General features: G+C 44.3%; 1 protein-coding gene across 4 annotated transcripts in view; it reads right to left on the bottom strand.

The window, feature by feature from the left end:
- RAI2 (retinoic acid induced 2) overlaps positions 1 to 24,259 on the bottom strand; it is a 48,174-nt gene that overhangs the window by 16,868 nt on the left and 7,047 nt on the right. Inside the window, exon 1 of one of the 4 annotated variants that reach the window (XM_017812373.1) lies at positions 15,013 to 15,180. The exons of 2 other annotated variants lie outside the window; for them this stretch is intronic. The gene's annotated coding sequence lies outside the window, so the exon portion shown is untranslated. Of the gene's footprint in view, positions 1 to 9,248; positions 9,314 to 15,012; positions 15,181 to 24,259 lie in introns of those variants that run through there. One more of the 4 variants, XM_017812375.1, reaches the window with a different exon arrangement.

Raw genomic sequence — 24,259 nt, 5'->3', positions numbered from 1 at the left:
TGGGGAACATCACCAGGCCACTCCAATAAATCTGACTGGGAGATTTTGTATTTGGCTGTTCAGCTCAGCCTAAGGAAGCAGTTTAGCAACACACTCTGCAGTATGACTAAGGATCAGCTATCCTGGTGAGGTGATGTTGCTTCACGTCCATGAAGCTCTGGATGTAAGAGGTCCTTGCACACAGGGCTGCAGCCTGGCATGAATTCCTCACACGGTGAGTTCTTCCAAGAATCGCATTTTGTTACATGGATTGTAGACAGTGAAAGAAGAAAACTGCATAGCTTCATTCCTTTACCAACAACAACAAAGAAAAGGAAACAAAAAATAAAGAAGAACAAAACTAACAGAAAAAAAAAAAACAAACCAAAACCAAAAAACCTGCCAGCAGACTGGTGCAGCTCTGAAGTAAATTTTTTTTGCTGTCAATCTTCTTCATTCTTCAGGCCACCTCAGCAGACAGAGCAGACTGTCTGCCATGAAAATGTAAGGTGATGCTCTATTAGGGAAGAACATACTTCTCGCAAGCTCTTCCTTCAGGAAAGCCAAACAAATAACCCACAAATAAAAGCCTCCATGGCTGTACCATGTCCTAGCTTATTTTTGTAATAACAGGAGGATAGGACCTGAGGCTGTTTCTCCTTGTCTCCCATGCTAATGCAAATACAGGAGCAGTGTAAGAACAGGCTGAGGGGAAGGTCAGCCCCATCTAAGCCCTTTTGGGAGGCAATTCTGAGAGAGGGGGGTCTGAGGGCACTTTTGTCTCTCTTGCTTTGTGTATATTCTGTTTCAGGCAATGATATATTTTCCTGCTACACTTTTGATGTAGGTGGAGCTAATCTCCTTGTACAGAATCGGGGGTGGGGAACTGCCACAGCATTGCTGCTCCTAGGCTTAACCATTTTGAGTTCTCTCTTCCCTTAGGCACCAGTTTTCACCACTCATTCCACCCCACGCCTGTCCAATGCCACAGGCTATGCCTGTAGTTCTTCTCCCTCAGCCTGGGTATACAATGAGATTGCACCAACATCAGTGCTATTCCCACTACGATAGGGCCACCACTAGACATGCCCCCAGGAATGGGGACAGCCTTGGGGTGCCACCCAAGCCTGTCCAACCCTCCCCATCTCCACATGCAGCTCTTTAACAACTCATCCAAAGGATGGCTGACCCTCTGGGTTTGGTCAAAAGAGCAAAGATGGAGACTGAGGGCTTGAACTACTGCATCACCAAGTACCTGTTGATAACCCAATACAGCCTGGGAGATTAACAAACAAGGAGGAAATAGTTTTAACTACGCAGTAATTTCAGGGAATAAAAACTGCCTATAGCCTGTATAAGTCATGAGAAACAGCACGCGCCTGTCTTGCCTCAGGCAAATCCATATGTTGGTAGCAAGCTACAAAAATGACACCCCTCCTTGTAGATAGAAACAGCAAGAGCACCCAAGAAGCACAAAATATTCAGTATTTTCTTGGTGGGGTGTTAGAGAAAACAACTATGCTCATTTAAGAGCCTGCTGTTGGCAAAGGGGGAGGGCAGATGCCACCTGCAAAAGCTCTCCTCCATCCCTTCCAGTGAGATGGTCAGCACCTACACTTGCCCCACACTCAGGGGGTAAAGCCACTGCTGAACAGAGAGGCTGCTGCACCTTTTGGTTCCTCCTGCATGCAAAATGTGGGATTGTGCCACACTGCCCCAAGAAACTCCATGGCTCCAGGTAGGCTGTCCTGTCCAGGCACTGCACATGCAGGGATGGGTGGTCTGTGAGGTACCAAGGCAGTGCATGCCAGGCCACTGGGCTCCCAGGGGCCACTGCTGGCCTGTCTTTGCCCAGGATGGTGGCTGAGGGAAACCAGAGGCGTCTGCAATATGAGATGCATAGCAGGAACAAGCCACACCACTGCAGGGGTTGCACAAGAAGCCCCGAGAGCTAAGGCAGCAACCAAGAAAAACCTATGTTTTTACTGCTTGTCAGTGGATGTGCTCATGTGCCAAACTGTTGGTTGAGCTGGGTAAACATCTGGGCAGTACAAACCAAACCAGAAGAGATAGCTGTCCCCTGGCAAGCACAAACCCTTTGTGACCCCAACTGAATCCTCCCCAAAAAGGTATCATAGTCCATAGTTAAGAAACCAAGCAGATAGCTGCTGGCCACAGTCACCCTAGGGAGGGTGACCACCAAGCAGGTGTAGGTGACCATAAATTCTGTCAAGATGTGCTCCACAACAAGAAGGCAAGAGAGTTGCCCTAAACTCAATATCAACAATTTTTCCAATGGGAAGGACAGGTCAGGCTGCAACAACCAACTTGCATTTCCATGCCTGACTCATACAACAAAAAGGGCCATCTTCACAGGACGCATTTCCCAGAAAACACTTCATGCAGGTTAACTTCAGTAATCTCAAGGGATGGTAGCCAGCTGTCAGCTGCTGGGCATAGCACTTGCTTCTGTTTGGACACAGGCCCTTGGCTGGACCTCACTGGTGAGGTCAGTGCCAGCACCCACAGCTTCCTAGGGTACGTGGCCATGGGGAATGGGTCCTGGCACACACCCACCTTAGCACCCCCAGGCATCTTCCATGTCCAGTGGAAAGGCTCCCGCAGCATGATGCAAAAGCATGAAGAATCATTAAAATTCATCGACTTTTTGTCTGACACTAGCAATTTTATAGCTTAATGCTAACCAGAGCAAGCAGAAGAGCATGCTGCTACCAAAAATAAAGGGGGCATGGGTCTTTGAAGATCCAAATCACCCAGTACAATTAACACCCGGTAAACTCTACCTGGTCCTTACAGTGATTAAGGCCGACTTGGCCACTGCTCTGGGTGAAGCTTTTGCGAGGACCCAGCCACTGGCACAGGCTGACAGTGGCCAAGGGGTGGGCAGAGGAGCATCCCAGGAGTGGCAGGCACCCACCACCCCTGTGGTGATGGCACCAAAGCCACCAACGCGGCAGCAGCAGCAGGAATGGACACAGTGCTGGGGAGACGCCGGCAACAGGGTGCTGCTGGCCGGCTGTTTGGGTTTAGCTGTCTAAACAGGCACTGAGGGATTAGGTCCCTGCGTGTCTTCAGCACTAATTAAAGGTTGTTTATTATCCAATTGTTCCCGATAGCATATATTTCTTCCTTGTGTAAACACAGTTGACGCCAATGCCTAAAAGAACCCGCAAATCCAAAAGTGGTGGGAAGGTCTGTGTTTGAGCAAGTTATGGGGTGCGAGGGACACCCCACAGCCTGCCCCACTGGCGCCCAGCTCTCCCTATCTAGCAGCCACAGGAACTGGTGCTTGCCGTCACACAGTGCTGGGCTGAACACTCCTGAGCTCCATCAATTTCTTCCATGCTGTTTGTGACTTGGGCAATAGTTACCAGGAGAAGTTTGGGCTGAAGCATTCGCTCTTGGAGCAGCAGTAGTAAACATGCCATCAGATCTGACCAAGGCAGCTGGAGCAAGTTCTGACAGCAGCGTGAAGTTGATACCAGAGCATCCTGGGCAGTGCTCGTACACACAGTGACACACAAAATGTGCCTCTGGAACAATGGGCAGCATACCCTTATTTCATCAATCAATTTTTGGGACCCTAGAATATAGTGTCAAACAAGGCCCTTTGGCAACATCTGTGCCCTTGATACAGCCAGTGAAGAAGAACCGGTGTCTTCTCCAGACCTTGGTTTTAGATGGGCGGTGGGTACCAAGTGGGTTTGGCCGGGACGAGAGCCCAGACTTTACATCAGAAAGCCACCAAAGCTGAAAACTCAGGCACCAAGGAGAACAGAAATGCAACTTATCCTCATTGCCTATATGGTCCGGATTCTGTGTGGCTGCATTCTTAAACACAGTTATCCCCTGTTTTTCAAAAGGCCTTGCCATGCTGCAAAAGGACATACATAAAAGGAAGAAGTGATTCTTTTTCTTTGTGACTTTCAAGCTTCTGACTCCAAACTAAACAACACTGATTTCACACAGATTTGCATATGTAATATAAAAAATTTAAACTGATCCATTAATTTGCTTTTAATGATATAATGCTACTTGCTATCCTTGTAAATGTATAGAATTATTTTAGTCTTTCTCTTGCTGCATCTTACAAAGGCAACATACTGTAGTTTCAGTAGTTGCATTTTTAAATATGTTTATCTGGGTCACTGCTACTTACAGCATAAGAAGATTTAGGAAAGCCAGTTTAGCATCAGTCTAGTGCAATGGAAAAAATTCTTTAATTAAAATGAAAATAATTGTATTGTTTGGAGGGCAAAAATCTCAACATTATCAAATTAGAGTGTTTGGACTGATTCAAGAAGAAAATAGACCTTTGGGCAATTTCATTCAAAAGGCACTTGGGCTTTTGGGGTTTTTTTTGACTTGTCACAAATACCTGTAATTGGCAATTTCAGGTATAGAAAAGAGAACATAGAGCATTATAACATCAGGATTTTCTTTAATGGTATGATGTAAAATCAAGAATAATAATGTGATTTCCAATCATAGTGGTCCATCTGACACACATAGAGCAATGCCATGTGCACTCCAGCTCGCCTTGAGAGACCATCCCACTCCTGTGCTGTGTAGTGGCTGGAGGAGAAGGGAACCTGTTTTCATGGCACTGCTCCCAGATCCTTCTACTAAGACAAATAATCTGCAAAGAAAGCAAGCAGGGAGGGATGTTCAGAGCCCTGGAGTGGCACCAGTCTCTGTGCATTTCCAATGGTCCTAGCTTTCCACTGTCTTGGAAAATGCCAAAATAAAGGAAGAAGTTGGTCAGGAGAGGCAAAGCTGCCATTCATGTGGGAAATGGTGTAGGAGGCTGAACGGCCTGAATGGTTGAGCACGTCCATGTGATGCAATAATAACATCCTTTGGCATCACACTGCCCGCTGGGTGACAGGGAAGTGACTCAGAACCCAAGAGCACTTCAAAGGTTCATAGAATACGAGTTTATTTTAGCTGAAACCTATCTATCATGGAGCAGGGAGGACTGTAAGCAGAAGGTATCCGCTCCACATCCTGTGGCTGTTGCTGGAGTGGTTCATCCCCCAGGAACAAAAGATTTCCTCCTCTTTTGCCTTTCTTTTGGTCAGCGGAGGAGGACAGGTGGGGAAATAGCTGTCATTGCTGCTGCTGAACCACAGCCAGTGGATGCCTGACACTGCACTGGAGTGGGATGAGGTGTTCAGTGCCTGCTCCTATGTAGCCCACTGACTGTATGACAGAAAGCCAAACAACTGTCCATCCATCAGTACGGCATTGGTGGGATGGAAACATTAGGTTACAGCAGCTGCATCACTATGATCCACAGTTAATTATTCCCCACACCCAAATAGAAGCAAAAAGGGGAGGAAAGGAACAAGTGTGTAGTCGGTAGTTTGATCCTATTATCGACTGGATGCTAACAGAGGGAAATAACTAAGCATAAAATATTTTTTGTGTCAGAAACAGGGAGAGAGGGTGACGGATTTTCTTCAGATTATTGAAGGCAAGAAAAGGAAAGTCATAAATTCTCAAAACCACAAAGTTTTCACTTAGTTTTTTCAAACATGGCCATTTTTTACCAGTTTTTTGGGGGTTGCTTTTTGTTTGCTTTTTTTTAGTTCCTTCAATCTATTCCTTGCTGACAGACAGCACACCAGCTATTCACTGGATATAGTCATCTACAGCCTCAGTTTTTGGGGTTCTGTGTGACTGCAGAGAGCTGCTTCTGGCACTTTGAGGCCCAATGCAGCAGAAGTCAGCAGGGCCAGCTACAGATCAAGACCTCAAAGGAGTAAAAAGCTCAGTATCTAGCCCCCTAGTAAGAGAGGATTTATTTTATCATATTCCATTTTAGAGATTTATCACTTCCTTTACCTTCCTCCATACATACAGTGGAGAAAATCTGTTTTAAACATGTGACAGGCACAATTTCCATTACAGAGTAAATTTGGGCGATAAATGAAGAAAAAAAGGAGCTATTATTAACCCAGAGATGATCATCGTGCTGATGAGTGAGCATAAGTTTCTGAATATAAGTGCTGTTCAGCATATTTACAAGATTGGGTTGCCACGTCATTCTTCAGATGATCTGAGATCACTGGAACCCTTTTGCTTGGAAATACAGCTCTAAGAAGCTATAAAATGTTGACTTTGGGTTTGTTCAAGTAGGTATAAATGCCTTCTTCTCAAGTGCCTTGGAAGTCTGCTGCTGGTCCTTACAGAAAAACACATTTCGCCCTAACATCAGGTCCCACAGGTTGTGAAGCCCTACATTCAACTTGGCGGGATTTTGGTGCAACAGCTTCAGAGAGCTCTGTTGGATCAACACCAGTGATACAGATACCTTTGAAAGCAGGTCAGACACCAATCCTAAGGAGACCTTGAGCGCGCCCCAAAAAGCTGAAGAAAGGAGCAAAAAGAGAGGGAAGGATGCAGAGCTCCTGACATCTGCATTGCAGAACTGTGGGGACCTCCGAGTTGTCTCCAGATCAAAGGACCACTTGATAGCAGTCACCAAACGCCTTCTAGCAGAGCACCACCATTCATCTCAAACTTCACACATTCTCCCAAGAGAGGCCACTACACTGACACGCTTCATGGTTTATTCCCAGGACTAGCTGCAGAGGAAGGAAGTGGTAGCACACAGAGATGTGGCACCAGCAGAGAGTTTGGGGGATCCAATTCTGGGGACACACATAGTGCTGCCGGGAAAAGCGGAGATGGTGCAGGGTACAAGACACAGACAGTTCTGGGCAATAAAAAAAATCAACGAAAACCCCCCCTCCCCACCCCAAAAGAAAATAAAACACCAAACAAAAAAAACACCAAAAAAAAACCACTGAAAGAAATCCCAAACGTATGTATGACTGTTGTAGGGAAGATGAAGAGGTGACTGGAGGAGAAAACCCTAGAGCTGCTGATCCAAGGGACAAGACGAATGAAGCTGCTGAGAACCCCAGAAGTAGAAGTGGTGGAAAACTGAGTGTTAGGGAAGATACAGAAAACAGTGACAAATAAAGAACTGCTGTGCAGTGCCCCTAGCTTGCAGAAAGAAAATTCCTTGAGGGATGTCTACTGTATTTTTAAAATAGTTGCCAAAGATGGATCAAAAATTCCTCTGATCACAGCTGAGGAAGTGATCTATTTTCATAACTCTGAAAGCTGGAGAAGAATTGAGGTGTCTTGATCATACTACAGAAAGCCAGGTCATGTAAACAGGTGTACTTGGGAAACCATGCTCTTTCACAGACCTCCATGGGCTCTCCATGATCTGGCTGTGAAGGTCTGGTCTGGATTGAATGATCAAACAAAGTGACTGGCAAGCAGTGGAGTCCCAGGGCATCTCCACAGTGTGATCTGCAAAACTGTTCTCAGCTAAAATTGCAGGAGCTGTTTGTACAGAATGAAAATACATTGAGGACAGTGTAAGACTCTAGAAGAAAAATATTCTACTCTCTGCCTGCAATCGCTCCCATGTACAAATCCCCTTGCACTTTGTCTTCTAGAAGGAAAGAATATGACACTGAAGCCATTCCCAAGCTATACCATTTCTTGCAAGGACCAAAAATCAACTTTAAATGCATGTTGTCAATTATTAAGCCATTAAGAAATTTCTTATCGTTGCCTTGAAACCACAAATTCCTGTGGACTGCTTAGACCCAGTTTGTGCTTCAAATTTTCAAATCAGTACAAAAGTGAAGATTATTAGAAAATGTGTGTTATGCTGCAGCCAGTAAATACCACACAGAGCACCCTGAGATCTACACCCCAAGGTTGAATGATTTAACAGACAGCCTCCAATCTGAGAAATAAAATGACTAAGGAAAACGGACTCTGAAAAACAAACAAAACATTCTCAGCCAAAATGTAAAGGAACCTGAAAGAGTCAAAGAAGAGTCAATACAGATTTTCAATTTCATTACTTTGATTTAATAAAATTCTTTGGATAGTGTTGCTTGCTCAGTACAACCATAGAAATTGTAATGGCAAATATTGCACTGTGATTTATGGATTGAAAGGTTGTCTGATTTCATTATGCTGGTAAATATAACAGTGCAGACACCTTCTCTTGGAAAGCTATTTCTAAATTGCTACATCAATATTCAGATTCAAAATTGATATTTACCTTCTAGAGGAACAGCATGTGTCTGTATGTCCACATGTGTGCACACACACATACAAATTCACATTTTAATATTTCTCCATTTTTCAGATTACAGGAATACATTCTACAGGAACTGCTGCTTTACCCCAAAGCAACCTATGCAGTTGCAAGGTGCCCAGTCCAGGACATTTCTGCTGATTGTATCCTCTTGTCTCACTAAAATGAATTCAAGCAGAAGTACCCAGCACGGGTTCAGTTCAATCATCTGCTATCCCAGGCCTATGAAGGTGTAACTTCACCTTCAGTTTAAAATGACATAATTGATGGATAAATCACTGAAGCCCTAAAATATGCAGTCCAACATTTATGTTAACTCTATATTTTTCAGGTGGAGTAGAGCACAGTAAATAATTTTTTAACTAAACTTTGCCTTTCACTCATGGTTTTGCAACAGAAGTACAAAGCAGTGCGTTAAGGCAGATTTCACATACCAGAGCCCACATGCCACTGTCTGTGATATCCATGGGACAGGAGGCTGACAGGGAAGCAAAGGATGCAAGACAGCACCAGTGAAGGAGAGAGAGACAGAAGGGAGGAGGCAACATGGCTAGAGAGGGACAAGGATGTCCCTCTGCAAGACAGAACGTGGTGTCCCTGCTGACCCCTGACTTGCACACCTTGTGCCACACATCCCTCCTGGCTGTCCCCACTAGTCTTGCCCTGGCCATTAGTCCCTTCTTCCCTACAGCACTAAGGTAAGACTTCAGGATGGCCACCTTAGGGAGCCAAGAGAGTCAAGGTCCCACAGCAGGGATTCCACATGCTCTGCGGTGCTAGGGGAGCTGACAGGAATGGGACAGCCCTTGGGAATGCAGACACACAAAGACAGTGGCCAGCAGCACTCCTCCACAGCAGGGACTCGTGTCCAGCTGGTCTGCAAGTCGTGCCTCTGGAGCACATCCTTCAGTGCCAGGATGCCCTGGCACTGCATGCCCCATCACCTGCATGCCCCAGCCCTTGGGGCAGCAAGTCTTCAGAGGGGGCATCTGAAAAGGGTTGGGAGAGGATAATGGGGACAGCAACTAAAGCTCCAAGGAGACAGACTCATCCTCTGCAGCAAGTGGAAGAGTGAGGGCACATGCAGCCATCATAAATAAATCAGGTCACATACCCATTTCTGCTCGCCATCGCAAGAGCCCACAGAGCGATCCTTTGCCTTGTCCCCCTCGATCACTGTCACCAGGAACAACAACTGGTGCTTATCAGCAAAGACATCTCTGAGAAAGAGGGACTTCAGGACACAGTGTCCTTCCCCAGTTCCTTGAACCCCCAAGACAATTTACAATGCTGTCACTTGTACATATTCCCTCCTCATCTGCTCAGTTCTTGCCTCTAAATTTTCCATTTTGCTTTCTAAATAGATGTCCTTAAGAGTCTTACAAGACCTTGATGATAAGCCATTTTATTGATATTCTGGTTCACTTTTCAAAATATTTGCAGATTATAGGATAAATAGCATTTGCTTTTATCCGTTCTTCGGGAGATAACAGCTGGGTAACTTACAATACCCAGATGAAAATTTATTAGTTAGCACTGGGGAAAGCAGATCCTTCCCAAAATTAGCCTTTGACCCAGTTAGTCTTTCATAAACAAGAGATGATTTAAAAAATCCTCAGCAGATAAGATGTTTGCTGCCCCAGCATCAACTTGCACGAACGTTGGAAGGTGTAAGCATAACAAAGCTACATCAGCCGTATTTCACAGCACCAAGATGGAGGATGAAAAACTATGGAAAACTTCCCTAACGAAATGTCAAAGCCAACTAGCTTCACTGCAGCTAATCTGCAAATCTTGATGACAGCGCAGATTACCCAGCCTGCTAAACTGACAAGCGCCCAAGGAAGCTCATGTCCCAGGGATTACACCTCCATTTCAGTTTGCCTTTTTCTGAATTATTTGGAAGAGCCCTGGAGGAAACAAGTTTCAGCTCATCTATTTCCTTCTGAGGGCTTTCAGTACACCACCCAGTCAAGCAACAACAGTGCATATACACAGAGAGAGAGACAGAGTCCCAAATATTGACATTACTGTGCAATAGGCCAGTCACCCGCAGATACCAGGCGGAAAGCTGCTGACAGATGCTGCAGTATAAACCTAAGAACCTTCAGGTTTGGTGACAAAATCCGCTGTTCTCCAACCACACTGCCCTGATGCTTGGATCTAAATAACGCCCAAAATGAGATTTATTTTTTTCTCACACTGGCTATCTATAGAAGATCCTTTTTTGTAAGTCTCTGTTGTGCAGCTTCTGAATGTCAGGCCCAGCAAATCAAAACATTTTATTGCAATTTCATATTGTTTACTTTTGCAAGGCAGGATCTTGGCAGAGACAAGCATTTCCTCCAGGGACAAGGAGGATGGGGTTGGGAGGAGGGGAGGATGGAGGGATGGAAGGAAGCATTTTAATGCAGACTTCCTTATTGTCTGCTTTAATAGGGACTGGCTGAAATACAAAGGAAGAGGTAGCTAAGAAGACCTTGGCTACAAATTTAGAGATGCCAGAGAATGGGTGTGAGGATGCACCAAGGCCAGCCTACACAGGCAGTGACAACAGATCAGGGATGCAGCATGGCACCAGGAAAATGCCACCAGTCCCAGCCCACCTGCCACTGCTCCCTCAGCAGGGTTGGGCAGAATCCTGTGGGTCCCCTCTGGGCAGGCGCAGTCCAAAGGGTTGTGGCCAAGAAGGCACAGGGAGAGACAGCCTCACCCGCGCTGTCCCCACTGTGTTCCCAGCACCCCTACAGAGCCAGTGTGCCCCCCATCCAGACACTCCTGGCTCCTTCCCCAGACCCTCCTCCTCTCTCCACAGCCCCAGACTGTGGGCAGGTTGCCCTCCAAGGAAGATAGCACCATGAGAGTATTTATTTCTTCATGAGGACCCTCCCTCTATTCCAGGATGGAGATGAGTGGGAGGCTCCTCGCACTCTTTTGGCCAGGGACACTGGAAAGCACCAGTGATTCCACCACAGGCATAATTTTTCACTGCACATTTCCAGGGAGATTTGATGCACAACGTTCAAGCGATTGGGTAAGCAATATTTAAGTTGATGAGAACTGATTTAAGAGCTCTAGGTTTGGGGAATAATGTCACATTCACACCGCTCACATGTACATGAGTCTGCTGCTGAAGCAACAGTCCTCCAAGGAACCTGCAGGAGAGATGGGTGATGCCAGGGCAGCAGTATGGCCAAAAGGAATTTAGTGACTTTGTTTTGTCCCCGACTGTCCATATTGGAGACCCAGACCTTCTCACCTTCTTTAATCCCAGCTTCTTTGGGCTGCTTCACACAAAACAAAAGTCCCAGGGCCAGACCCATGGAAGGAGCCTGATGCATTGAAGTCATGACTCGCCCCGTCTCTGGTACTACGTGCAGTTGCAGGCAGATGGGAAGAAGCAGGCAACAGCTCCCTGCTCCCACTGGGTGCCTGGTAAACCTCAGCAGAGTCAAACTGCCAGCTCTCTGCTGGGCATAACAAATCTCCCTGTCCTTCGGCATCGCCTCTCTCTCCTTCTGAAGCTTTGTTTTGGTAGAGAGTGGTTCACAAAGACCTTTACACAAACTCACCCCGACAACTGCTTTATTACGTAAAATGATTCACTGGTGTTTAAAAATCCAACAAACAGGAACCCTCACTGACTTTATGACCGACTTCCCACGAAGGCACCAAGGCCAGCAATGGCTAATGTTCCGTCTGGCATCGACTCCCCGTGAATATCTCTCAGCAATAACAACTGATAGCAGAGCTTGGAGTCTACACATCATCCCCCTGTTTGTACATAAATTCCCTTTAAAAGGATTTCGGCATCCTCACACTGCTTCTTCCCAAGCATTCAGGCTCTTAAAGCCAAGTCAGCCAGACAGAATGGTGCCATGCAACTACAAACAACATGGGACAATTTTTTATTACAATACACAGCACTATTCTTTCTAAAAGCACTGTCAGTAATACGCAGTGTGTAAGAATACACATTCATTATAAAGAGGTTAGATACTAATTCCTCCAGCTTAATTTTTTCTTAAGGGCACCAGCCCATTTTTCAATTAAGGCAGGATAATATTATTAATCATAAAAAATTGCTGATGTGTAAAATTGTTTCCTTTCTGGCTAGCATTGGCTGAGAGACATGGGACATGCTGCCTCTGAATTAGTCTAACTCAGTGGTAGTATGGAAGCTGTATCATTCTTTTTGGTGATGATTCATGCTGCTTCCAGCCTCAGCCGTGGGGAAAGGCGCATTCTCCTTTGGGAGCATGGGTCTCTGCTGCTCCAGGTGCAGGCTGGTAGCAATGAGCCTATGGATATATATTCCCATGGAAAACCAAGCACTGTCCACCGTGGGGCAAAAAAGCCGGCATGACTGGGCAGCTCCACGCCAAGAGAGTGCTTTAATGTCTGAGCACTTCCAGGGCACTGTGTTTCAGCACCCCCTGAAGAGAAAGATGAGGCTTCTGTCCCCACCCTCAATTTTCTGTGCTAAATTTGTCACTATGGGACTCTCTGGTGAGATCATCAGTGCTTCCTCTTTAATGCTTTCCCCCCTTCCTCTGCTGCTGAATGGGTTTGCCTAATTCTGATCAAGATAACTGTGCACATTGCCTTCAGATGGGGACACCAAAAGTGGCATGAAGGAAAGAGAAGAATTAAACAACCCAAACCCACTAAAATAGTAAGCTATGAACAAAACTCTCCTTGTCCAGTAGTAAGCAAGGGTGTCATGGTTTGAGATAGCCCCAAAATCCAATCCCCTAGTCTAAGCTCCCAGACTCCTGGAGTGTGACTTGGCAGGATCCAAGAAAATGCTGCCGAGGTGTGGGCATGCTAGCGTCCTGCAGAAGGACAGCAGCTCCCTGCTGCAGTACACCCTAGTACCCAGCTCCTCACCCTGCCCAAACTGGGGACCTCTCAGATCATTCCGGGTGCAAGTGCCCCACTCTACCCCAGGCCAGACCATGAATGTTTTAGGCAGACAGGACTCTGTACCCCGGTCTTCCTCCTGTAGGGAGCTGGCTGTGACCTTCAGGAGCCCTCCCTGGGACACAGGCAGAAGAACCCAAGTGAGGAGCAGGGCTGTCCCAGACCCCTCTGTGTTGGAGCCAGGAAACGACCCTCTAGCAGGTTTGCTAGGGATCATGGAGCTGGAAGGAGACAGACAGGTTCCTGGCTCCATAAGTGCTGATGTGTATTTCAGTGGCACAGATCCAGACAAAACGCCTTGTCTCCAGTCATGTGTCCAACCCTTTTCCCATCTATGGGCAGTTTCCCTTCCACACATCATGAAGTCATATATCCCCTGACTTCTGTTGAGATTTTGCACTCCCCTGCTTACACGACCTCCCACAAGCAGCTCATGACAGTTATCTCCTTGGTAGCTCAGCCTTTGCCCATCACCTGGAGAACTTCCAGCATCACTCCCACCTTGCATGGCCCCATCATCCTGCTCTTCCCTTCCTGGTCTTGTTTCTCCCCTGTTCTGGAAACCGCATCCTCCATACTTTTTTCCCTATAGTCACCAATCTTCTCCCAGCTGCATAATTCCCCTCCTGTTTTTCCCACACATGATCAACTCCATAACATTATTTCAGTTATCTGTAGCCATGTGTTGTTAGTTTTCTGACATCACCAAATACTTTCTTATCTGAGGCGTGTATTATTTATACACACACATATATAAATGGACATCTTCCACCATCTTATTGACTGCTGACCAAGAATAAATCATGTAAAGAGAACAGACTAGACATTGAGACCACCTTGGGGAATGCCCCACCCCACAGTTATTGCCTCCTAGCAAATACTACACCAAGAGGAGCACATTCGCTCTGAAGTCTGAGGAGGCAAATCACATAAACAGAAATTGTGAGTTTCAGCCAAAAAAGTCCTTTCGGACAAGAGTCACCGATATTCACATGACTACTCTCATTAGAATCAATGGGAACTGGAAAAATTTGCAGGACAGAGCCTGCATGTGTCTCTCCTGGCTGAGATGTTCAGCTATATTTTTTCTTGTGAAAAGGAAAACTAACCCTGTACCACCAAAGCAATAAGCATAGTGGGATTACTGGTCAGCAACTCAACGGATACTACTGCCAGTAGCACTATAGTTAGTAAGTACTCATTGACAGTAATTGCTACAAACAACTGAACAACCAGAGAGAGATTTTCATTTTATCTGTACCCATACATACATAAAAACACCAGTTTGTACAAATCCAAGGTATGTGAAGTTAAAGCTAATGGGCTAGCTTTGTTGAGCATCTCAAAAATCAAATTAACTGCAATCAAATTCATGGCACAACTCAGGGTTCATTTCATTACTATCAGAAAATTCAATCTCTGAAATCTTACAATATTAAGCTAAAGCAATGATCTTTCTGTTAAAGTTCTCTCTTTTTTCATTTTAAGGTGAGAAAAAGCTGCCGGGCCTGGGTAAGGTGGGGGTGAGGATTCCCAATGGATACTACTAAAAGCTTGGCAAACATTCAATCAATTACTGTTATATAAGGGAAAGAAAAAAACCCAAACATCCTTTCAAACTCACACTAAAATATATTTTGCAGTATAAATTCTATCTCTTGCATCTATTTCTACATCATGCCTTTTCTTGCAAATATTAAGTATATACACACATGCATATATAGGCATACACATATTTAAATTCAAAATACAAATCCATTAGGGAGCTACTTAAATCTGCTCATTGCAGCAACAACTAATCATCTTATCTCTGTGCCGTACCGTAGATGGGAGAGTCAGAAGTTCATTGCATTAAATGCAGGCATTTTCCTTGTTTTAATGAAGCTGCCTTTTTGGTTTATTTTACAATAAGCACTCTCTAACCTTACTGCAAGACCTAGCTGTAGAATACTCACTGCAATTTCAGTCTCCTTTTTTTAGCCCTCCTCTTCAAGGTTCCCAGCTAGGTTTCTCTGCAGGAGTCAAGTGTGGTTTTAATAAGGCAGATGAGGCAGAGCTTCTCAACTGCTTTTGATAGAGGTGAGGTGGTCAGCTCTTTATTGACTTTCTGCGGTACTGCAGCTACGGACTGTACAGACAATCTTGCTTTATGAGCATGCACCAGGCAGGAAATGGGCCTGGAAATTTCCAGCCGGCAGTGTTTGATGCACTGTTTGGAAAGCTGCATGATGTGCATATAAAGGAAACGAAGGAGAGCCTTTTTCGTTGTTGTTGTTGTTGTTGTTGCTAACCCATCAGGCTGCAACTGCTACATGTACCTAGGAAAGCCTGCTCAGGAGCCATTTTAAGAGTTACTATTTCTCAGGAAAGGGAAAGAAAACAACACTGGTTATTTTGTGCACATTAGAGAGTGCTGTGTATCAAAGATCCTTTTATAAACACTCGGAAAAATCACATGGGAGGTAACTAGCCACTAAATTATTTTACTGTCCTTTTCTTATGCAGGCAGCCACAGCACATACACACTGTATAGAGTGCACAGCTGCACTGATGTACACACATCCTCACAAGGGGATGTGGAAAAAAGGAAGCAATCAAGGGCTGATATCATGTACTATTAAGGTTTTATTGATACCAGCATGGAGCAACTGCTTCACTAATTAATGGATGCGCACAAGCTATGCACATCCTTCCAATCAAGTGGCAATAAAACCAGGTAGCCTTCTTCACCCCCATACATATATTACTTCAGCTATTTACCCTACTCCTTGTTTTCCTGCACTGCACACCCCCCTTCACCCACCACCCCACACCTACACTAGCAAGGCACATTCTTCTGCTCTGACACTGGGGAGATGCAGATTCACAGCCCCCTTCATGAGCTTCCCACACGGTGCCTCTCTGAACCAGCTTTGTAACAACAGACAGGGTCCTAACTACACAGATAGGCAGTGTGGAACCCTCCCCCAGAGATGTCTCCACATATGTGGACACAAAAATAACTATTAAAATCGGGTTTGACATCTCTCTATGCCAATTCTACTCCCTGTCCAAGGGGGACAATATCCTCCTGACCCAGGGGAGTGCAGTGACGGCGAGTGGATCAAAGACGGCAAGAAGGTTCAGACACTTTGGTGATGGCAGCCCTACAAAAGCTGAAACAGATTTTAGCCCCTACAGAAGTACCACACAGGCATAACCACACCGGGTTGCACACTCCAGCTCTCACCCAGCTGCAGCAGCATCAGCTGCAGAATAACTCTTGTCAAAGACCGGCTGAGGAAGCCAGGTCCCACCTCCTTCTGAAGCACCACACCTGAGTATCCAGAGCTGCATGGTACTAATCACAATTTTGCATCTTTCAGCTAATTGCAAAGCTCTTGGGGACTCTAAAAATAAAGCTATGCACCCGCAGAGAGGAGTTCAAAAAACTTACAGCTACACTGTTACTATCAGAGGATACACTCTTACTGCATGCAAGATTTAAATATATGCTTAAATTCTACCCACTTCAGGAAGACATAAGGATTTACTTAACTTTCATTATACTAGTCATTTGTTTTATAGTGACCTGGATAATAGGTATAGAACTTTTCATGTATAGCACTAAGCTCCTTCCACTGCAGGGTATTACTTGCTACACATAAATGGCAGAGCAGGTAGAAATTGAGGCAGGCTGGATTTTTAGTTAGCCACCTGAAAAACATGGACAATGATGGGTAGATTGTCACTCACATTGCTGCAATGCTATGTGAGTGTTCCTAAATTTTCACCTGCTAAATAAGCATCAGTGGACAGCTACAGCATAGTCCTGAAAGAAGGGACATTTCCATACTGGATTCTGCATTTGATATTTAAAAATGCAGCTACAGGGAACAGGCATCCTGTGAAACAGCAGATGTTAGACTCTCACTGCACATACACTGCTTTAATTCAGATGACCTTGCTGAATTAGAAAGCTAAACACAAGATAAATGTCCACTTTCTCTCCTGAACGCCTGTCTTGAAAAGACTCGGTTTTGCTGGGAGTTTAGTTATCTGTGTTTCCTCTCAGTTCCCCATCTGCAGTCTCTCAAAGTGTGTTCTTATAGCAGTTCAGCTTGTTTTTCCAAATCAGATGCTGCTCAGGTTGTGAATCTTACGAATTTTCTTTGCCGATAGGAATTAGAGACTGCTTCACTTTAACCCTCTAACTTGGCAGAAGCTGGAGACTGGCCTGGACCTGCTGCCAGTTTGTGCTCTGGGTCTACTCCCAGTAGCAAGAGATGCTCAGGGCTTCTGGAGAGTCATATGCAATACACTGATTTCATTAAAATTACATGCAAGTTTTACTCTTTAAAGCAGAACTCAAACAGTCAAACAATTAATGATTTCTTTAATTCCTAAGACCTTTTTTCTGCATAGGTTTAAAATACTCTAAGAGAAGAAACAGACTGCCATTGTCTTTCGGCCTTTTGCTGGTGGCAAAGAAGATTATTCCTATCATATTCTGCAGGGGTGCTGTCAAATGCTGTTCCAGGCTATGGGCCAAAACCTACCCCCAGCCCATGTGCTCAGTTCCCACTGGCATCAATGATATCTCCACCATGGACTGACAGTAGTAAATGGGCAGAGATGTGCTGGCTGCTCAAATAGCACGATCTATGTGCTGAATAATTCATTTTAAACTGTTGCACAGATGTCAAAATGTTACTGCTGATTTCTAGCCAGCAGAATGGGCGTTTCTTCTCCTGATATGAGTGTGTCACTGCCTGTAATGCCAGAGAAGATTTGGGGGATGTCTCAGCAAGATAGCAAAGCCCATATATGGCATGCCTGTGAACATACAATTCAAATGTTCACTATAGGTCACCTTTCACTCTCCTTATTAGGATTCTCCTGTGGATGCACTCACCCATTGCCTCCAAAAAATGTCAGAAAAGCAGCTAAAAACATATGCAGTTACACAGGTTTGAGCATACAGCCTCCAACAATAATTTCAGCCATCTGGATTTTTGCTAAAGTATCACAGAAAAACTCCGAAGTACAAACAACTTAGGAGTCACAGATGAGTTTTGATAACAAAGTAAATCCAAACAAACAAAAAACCCCACCATCTCTGTAAATGGGGATAGATCTATCCTACAGAGTTTGTCAGCCTGGCCATGGCAAGAGCTCCACAGCAGAAGTCAAAGATCTCCCTGCCCTCCAAAATCAAGGAAGAGGAGCTTTCCTGTGCTTCCTCTTTCACTAAACCTGGAACAACCAATCTGCTCAGTACCAAGATTGTCCAGGTGCTGGCTTCCTCACGCAGGCAGCCAGGTGGACCCCAGCTGCTGATGGCCAGCAGACACCTCCAGAGCAAGGCGGGACTCCTGCGGGCAGGCGGGCTTGGGTGGTATGTGAAGGGTAGCTGAGGGTGACAGGAAAGATGGAAGGGAAATGGGAGAGATGCAAGAAACTCGCAGGTTCGGAACTGAGATCAGAGACTGGGGATCTCTGACACGAACCAAAAGAGCACCCCATGCCAGCCCAGGAGCTCTACTAGTGATGTGTCAGCTAAAAAGTACGGTTTTCCACACTCCTAGAGGGGCTTTTTTATGTCCGCTGGTCCGCGTGGAAACAGACCTAGGCTTAATGAGGTCTAATTTGTTTTAAATCCATAGGTTTCTTTTTAATAATTAACAGTCCCATCGCTCAGCAAAGTCATTCCTTACCCCTGACTACTCGCTATTAGGAATGAAATTTAGTGTGAAATACTGTTAAAAGGTGGAAAGTGGGTGACATAATTCAAGTTTTAATTAAAAAAAATATATATCACACAAAGCCAGAGCCATAGAAGGAATAATAACATAATAAGCAAAAAAACCCCCACCATCTCAACTCAATGTCTACTCTTCCCAATTACCCACTTTGTTCTTCCATGCTATTTGAATTCTTCTAATTGGTTTCTCTTACTGGATGCCCCGTGCCCAGACCACATCTAAGTTTTTCACTGCGATTCCAGGAACTAGAGAACATGTCGGCATCATTACCATGAACGTTACACACCCTCACACACCAGGGTACAGGAACTACAATTAACACATTAAGAAATAATAACTGCCAAGGGAGCAACGGAAGATAAACAGCATGGAGCTGATGTAGCAAGAATTCTGTCTCTTGGGTAATGGGCAAGGGAGAGGAATTGAAGCGCTGCGCAGCACTACCCATTTACTAAAGAAAACCCCAAAACCAGTCCAACAACTGTTTACATATTAATTTCTTGAAATGTAATTTCGACAAAAGTATTGCCAGCTTTAAACTAGTTTTTAAAGGAATCTGAAGGCTCATGTTTACAAAGAAATAACAATCATGTCCTCTTTGAAAGTTTAAAATTGGTATATGTTTTTTGCTATTTGAAAACCTGTCCTGAAGTGCTGCAGGTTTGTTGTTTTCTTGTTCTGCCTTTTTAATAGAAGACAGAAATACTTATTTCTTTTACTAATTTATAATAATTATTCTTTTATTAATTTATAGTAATTATTTATTATTATATATGTTGATATAGAGATATATAGAGAGAGACACATATATAAAAAATAATAATAAAATGGACTTTTTTTTTCCCTGCTTGTTGATAGCCATTTTTATAATTGCTTGGGGATTTTTTTTTGTTTGGTTGGTTTGTTGGGATTTTTTTGAATGACATTTAAATAATTAAGTTATTTTCCCAAGGATTTTTAATGAAAAAAATTCTTCAGATTCCAGAGTCTTTTATTTAAAGCTTCCAGTCTGAAAATGCTTTTTGTGAGTAGTCCTACAGAAGCTGCATAACTGCAGAAGCTGCAAGAGCATGCCCACCATCTGGATATCTATTTTCACTCCTGTACCCAACAGAAATCATGAACCACGCTGGTCCTTTTAGAAATCAGTCTTGACTTTAGCTATTGCTTTCAGATGGACCAGCTGAAGGCCTTAATTCTTTATTTTTCACTGAGATTACAAGCTGAAGGAACACGATGGCACAGGCGAGGTTTATGAAATGCTTTGTCTCGTGTCTGTCCCACCCTGGGGCTGCACAGTCACAGAAAACCCAACAAAAACATTGCTGTTATAACTAACCCCTTTCCTACATTCAGTCAAATCCCTGTGCAGGAAAAGGGAGGCAGATGAGGCACAAATATATGGGGAGGATTAGGAGCCCTGCTCAAACCCACCTTTTGGGGAGAGAAGGGTGAGTCCCTCTCAGCTGGGGCGATGCTTGTGACCCATGTGGGTGCTCGGGTGCAGGGTTCCTGTGACAGGCGTGATTCCCCCCCCACTGCCCCTGCGCACGGCTCATCAGTCAACTCAGACATTTCAGCAAATCACATGGCACTTTGTAAAAACATAATTGTTTTTATTTTCCAATTTTCCATGTTTTGTGTAGAGTGCTGCTGTGTTCAAGCGAAGTGAATAAAAGCATAAACAGTAAGCACCATCTGGAGAACATTCTTCCAGCATGCTGAGAAATAGCAGCCGCCTGTGCACTACCTGCTATAAATAAATGTCATTAAAAAATGTCCAAAAAATTGTTTGTTCCTGTTTGATGGAACTGTAGCCAGATAAAATTTTCCTTAACTCTGTTTTCAGGTACCTGCCACCTTCACGGAAAAAAACCCCAAACCAGATGCAGATGTTTGTTTTTCATCCCTTTATGTTAACAGGGGTATTACTAACAGAAGAGCAACCCTACACATTATTCTAATAACAGCAACAGAGGTTGCAACTTAAGCGTAACATGTGAACAAAGCACTGAAAATCCAAATGCTTTTTAAACTGTACCAGGTTCACAATAGGGTGGTATCTCTCAGCCTGCTAGCAAAGAGAAAGGGCAAAATTATTCATTCTCTAAACTGATAGTGTATCAGTTTGGAAAGGAAAAAAAAAATGCCAGAAAGTCGGTAATTTATTTTCAGTCTACACAAAGCTGCTCCCATCTCCCTTGCTGCTGACAAAATACAGACCAAGCTGGCTGTGGGGCTGTGATGAGGCTCTGCAAAGGGTCGGCGTTCGCTGTGTTTGTTTAATCACTGCAATTAGAGCTACGCAAATAATGAAATTGTTTGCTATAGTGGCCAGACTGGGAAAAAAAAAATTAAAAAGGAATGTTTGGGTTGCGTGATTTAAGAACATTTTTTTCTTTTTTGGTAGAATGAAAATAAAACTGTTTAGTTTGTTCCAATCTGAGGGCATTCAAGCCTTCAAAGAATCCATTCAGTTTGAAATGAAAAATACATTTTCATGCTGGAACAAAGCGTTTGAGCAATTGACATTTTTTCCTTTTTTTTTTTTTTTTTCCTATCAGACAAACATTTTCAGCAGCCAGAAAGGGATGCTTAGAAGAGCTTGGTGCTTCTTGGGGAGGGAGAAGAAGATTTGACCACCCATTATCCCATCCTCAGACACACCTTGGGCCGTTGTGCAGGGGCAGGATTGTGCAGTGCAGCTTCAGGAAGCTGCTACCAGCCCTTCCCTTCCCTGCTCTGCTCTGAGCAGCTCCCCACGCCAGGGACCCCAAGGAGGATCTTCCCGCTTTTCCCTGCAGTTCGGGGCTGGAATGTCGCCTACTGGACGGTGGCAGGTAGGTACAGCCACCGGAACAGCAGCACTGCCTTTTCTGGGTTACCGACGGCTCAGCCACAGCTGGCATCGTGCGGCTCTTCCCAGGGCGACACAGCCCTTGCTGTCCACATGAGGCTGGGATGTGCTTCAGGATACGGCACGGGGCTGAGGCTGCCAGAGGCTGATGCAGGATGCAGTCTGAATCCTCCCTGACGAGCTACCAGTGGGAAGAAGGATTTGAAGAAATTTTAGGGGGTTTTCCCCTTTATTTAAAAAAAAAAAAAACACAACACATCTTGGATTAGTAAATTTCATGAAGCAATGGGAATTAATCCGTCTTGTGAAACAACATCCACAAAAACAGGCTGGATCCCTTGAACGAGAGAGTGGCTGAGATCCCTAAGGCACAGGGCACATCACCAGCCTAGCCCGCCATCATCATTTAAAGGCAAGAGTGGAAACGATGGACATAAAACAGACTCGGTCCTCCCTCGAGCTCTGCCACTTTGTCCAAAACCAAAGTTGTTGCACACTAGTATGTTCACAGAGCAGCTCTGCTAAAGCCTTGCTTTCAGCTGGGACTGGTCACTGCAAGCAAGGGCATAATTCCCACCATGTTTTATTCTCTGTTTTCACAGGGACTCCATGTGCCAGGAACTGCATGAATAGGGATGAGGGTACAGTCCTTTCCCCAATGAAATCATCTCAAGCACAGCAAGGGCAGGAAATGATACTGTGGTTATGGTTCCCATTAGCCATATTTTCCTAATATAAATATTTTAGCTACTTTTATTTACAGAGTCCACTCACACTAGTTAAATGATATACTTTGGAAAGGGATACATAGGCTGTCTGGAAATGAAGACACTAGACTACTGATTTTTTTAGGATGATAATGATGATTATCATGATTAATCAGTCTTGATAGATAAGATTTTCCCAGACCAGGTGTGCAGGGAAGGCAGGTGGTGGGAATATGGCTGTCTGTCTGTCTGTGCATGCACACATGTGTGTGTGTGTGTGTGCGTGGGGGGGAGGGTTGTTCTTTGTTTTGCTTTTGCCTTTGGTCAAATTCAAACAATGTGCAGTAACAAGAAGTAAATGTCATTTTCCTCCCATCCATCTTAATTTGGCATCCATTTTAAAGCTTACCTTTGACCTTTTAAAATGTTAATACACTTAAGCAGATATAAAAACCACAAAGCTCCTGGAAAAATTAATCACAGCCATATCACGATGCTAGTCTAAAAATGTAACATCAGTTGTTTTCCTCTTTAAAGAAACATTTGTCCGATGCAGCAGCAGTAACTATGCTACAATTAGCAATTATTTCCTTTTCAAACAAATATCCATGTTAAATGCCATAGCAAAGCCCTTTCAGCATAATCGGCACAACGCGCTATGAATCTTTTGAGTAACTGCCTAGAACCACAGAAAAGGTCCTGAAAAGGACCTTGAGAAGTCACCCAAACCATCCCTCTGCCCCAGGCAGGACCAGCTATATGTAAACTATTCCTGACAGGAAACCATATTTATATTTCCTTAAAGTAGCAGCCTTAAACAGAACTGGGAAAAAATTGTTAAATCAAAATACATAACATATATATATATAAATAATTCATATATGTACATTACGTATACAAATAAGAAAATACAAAGAGACAACCCTGACCTAAATGATAACTCTCCCTCCTCTGACCACTTCATACCCTATAACCAAAGAATTCAAAACAGGAAACTCTAATAAAAACACCTCCTTCCTTTTTAAAAATAAAAGGCTGCTAGACTGAGAACCTCAGCTCCTTGGAAATGCAGTGGCACCTCTTCTCTAGGAAAGTGGTTTCAGATTCATCAGATCCCAAAATATTTGGGTCTTTACGCTTCAAAGTAAAGAGCTCTTCCATTCTCCCAGAAAGCAAATACAAAGTAAGAGTGTTGACCAGCCTTTCCAGTAACCAAAGTGAATCTAAGATGTCTGTAGTCATGGTCAAGGGCATCCACCTCGTCTCTTGACTTAATCATTTCTGGTGGGAGGCTGTACTAGGTTCCTCCAGCTCCAGGAGGGTCATTGCACAGCTCTGGGGTTACACACTATGAATCTGGAGATCCATGGCACATAGCCACATAACGCTTCCACTTTCTTGTCTGTAGCATCTGATGGCATCCAGGGCTACCCCCATCAATTTAATACCCCTCTTTAGAAGACAGAAAGCTGTGGTGACAGCCAAAATACATCCTAAAAGACAAGTGATGATTTCATAGCTAAACACAGCTGCTACCCAAGCATCCAAAAAAAAAATCAGTTAAGGACCTAAATGTCAAACCCAAACCAAAGACAGATGCATTCCCTCACTGAGCAGGGAAATAAATTCCATGCAACTGTTTTCTTCCACCTACATTACTCTGGTTCTAGCACAACTGGAGTGTGGCCAACCAGTTTTCCACAAAATGAACACACACTTAGGTACAATGGTGTGGGAAGATGTGAGATAACGAGCTTGGCACCATCAGCCCCATGAGAGAAAGACACCCCTTCATGTATCCTGCACACACAAATTAGAAGAGCTGCAGTGAAGAGCCCAATTTCTTCCATTACAGAAGCCTCGTGAATCCACCTTAACCATACATGGGTCTTCC

The sequence above is a fragment of the Lepidothrix coronata genome, unplaced genomic scaffold (assembly GCF_001604755.1).
Source record: "Lepidothrix coronata isolate B3197 unplaced genomic scaffold, Lepidothrix_coronata-1.0 Scaffold35, whole genome shotgun sequence".
Lineage (NCBI taxonomy): Eukaryota > Metazoa > Chordata > Aves > Passeriformes > Pipridae > Lepidothrix > Lepidothrix coronata.
This window is presented reverse-complemented; position numbering and strand designations above follow the sequence as displayed.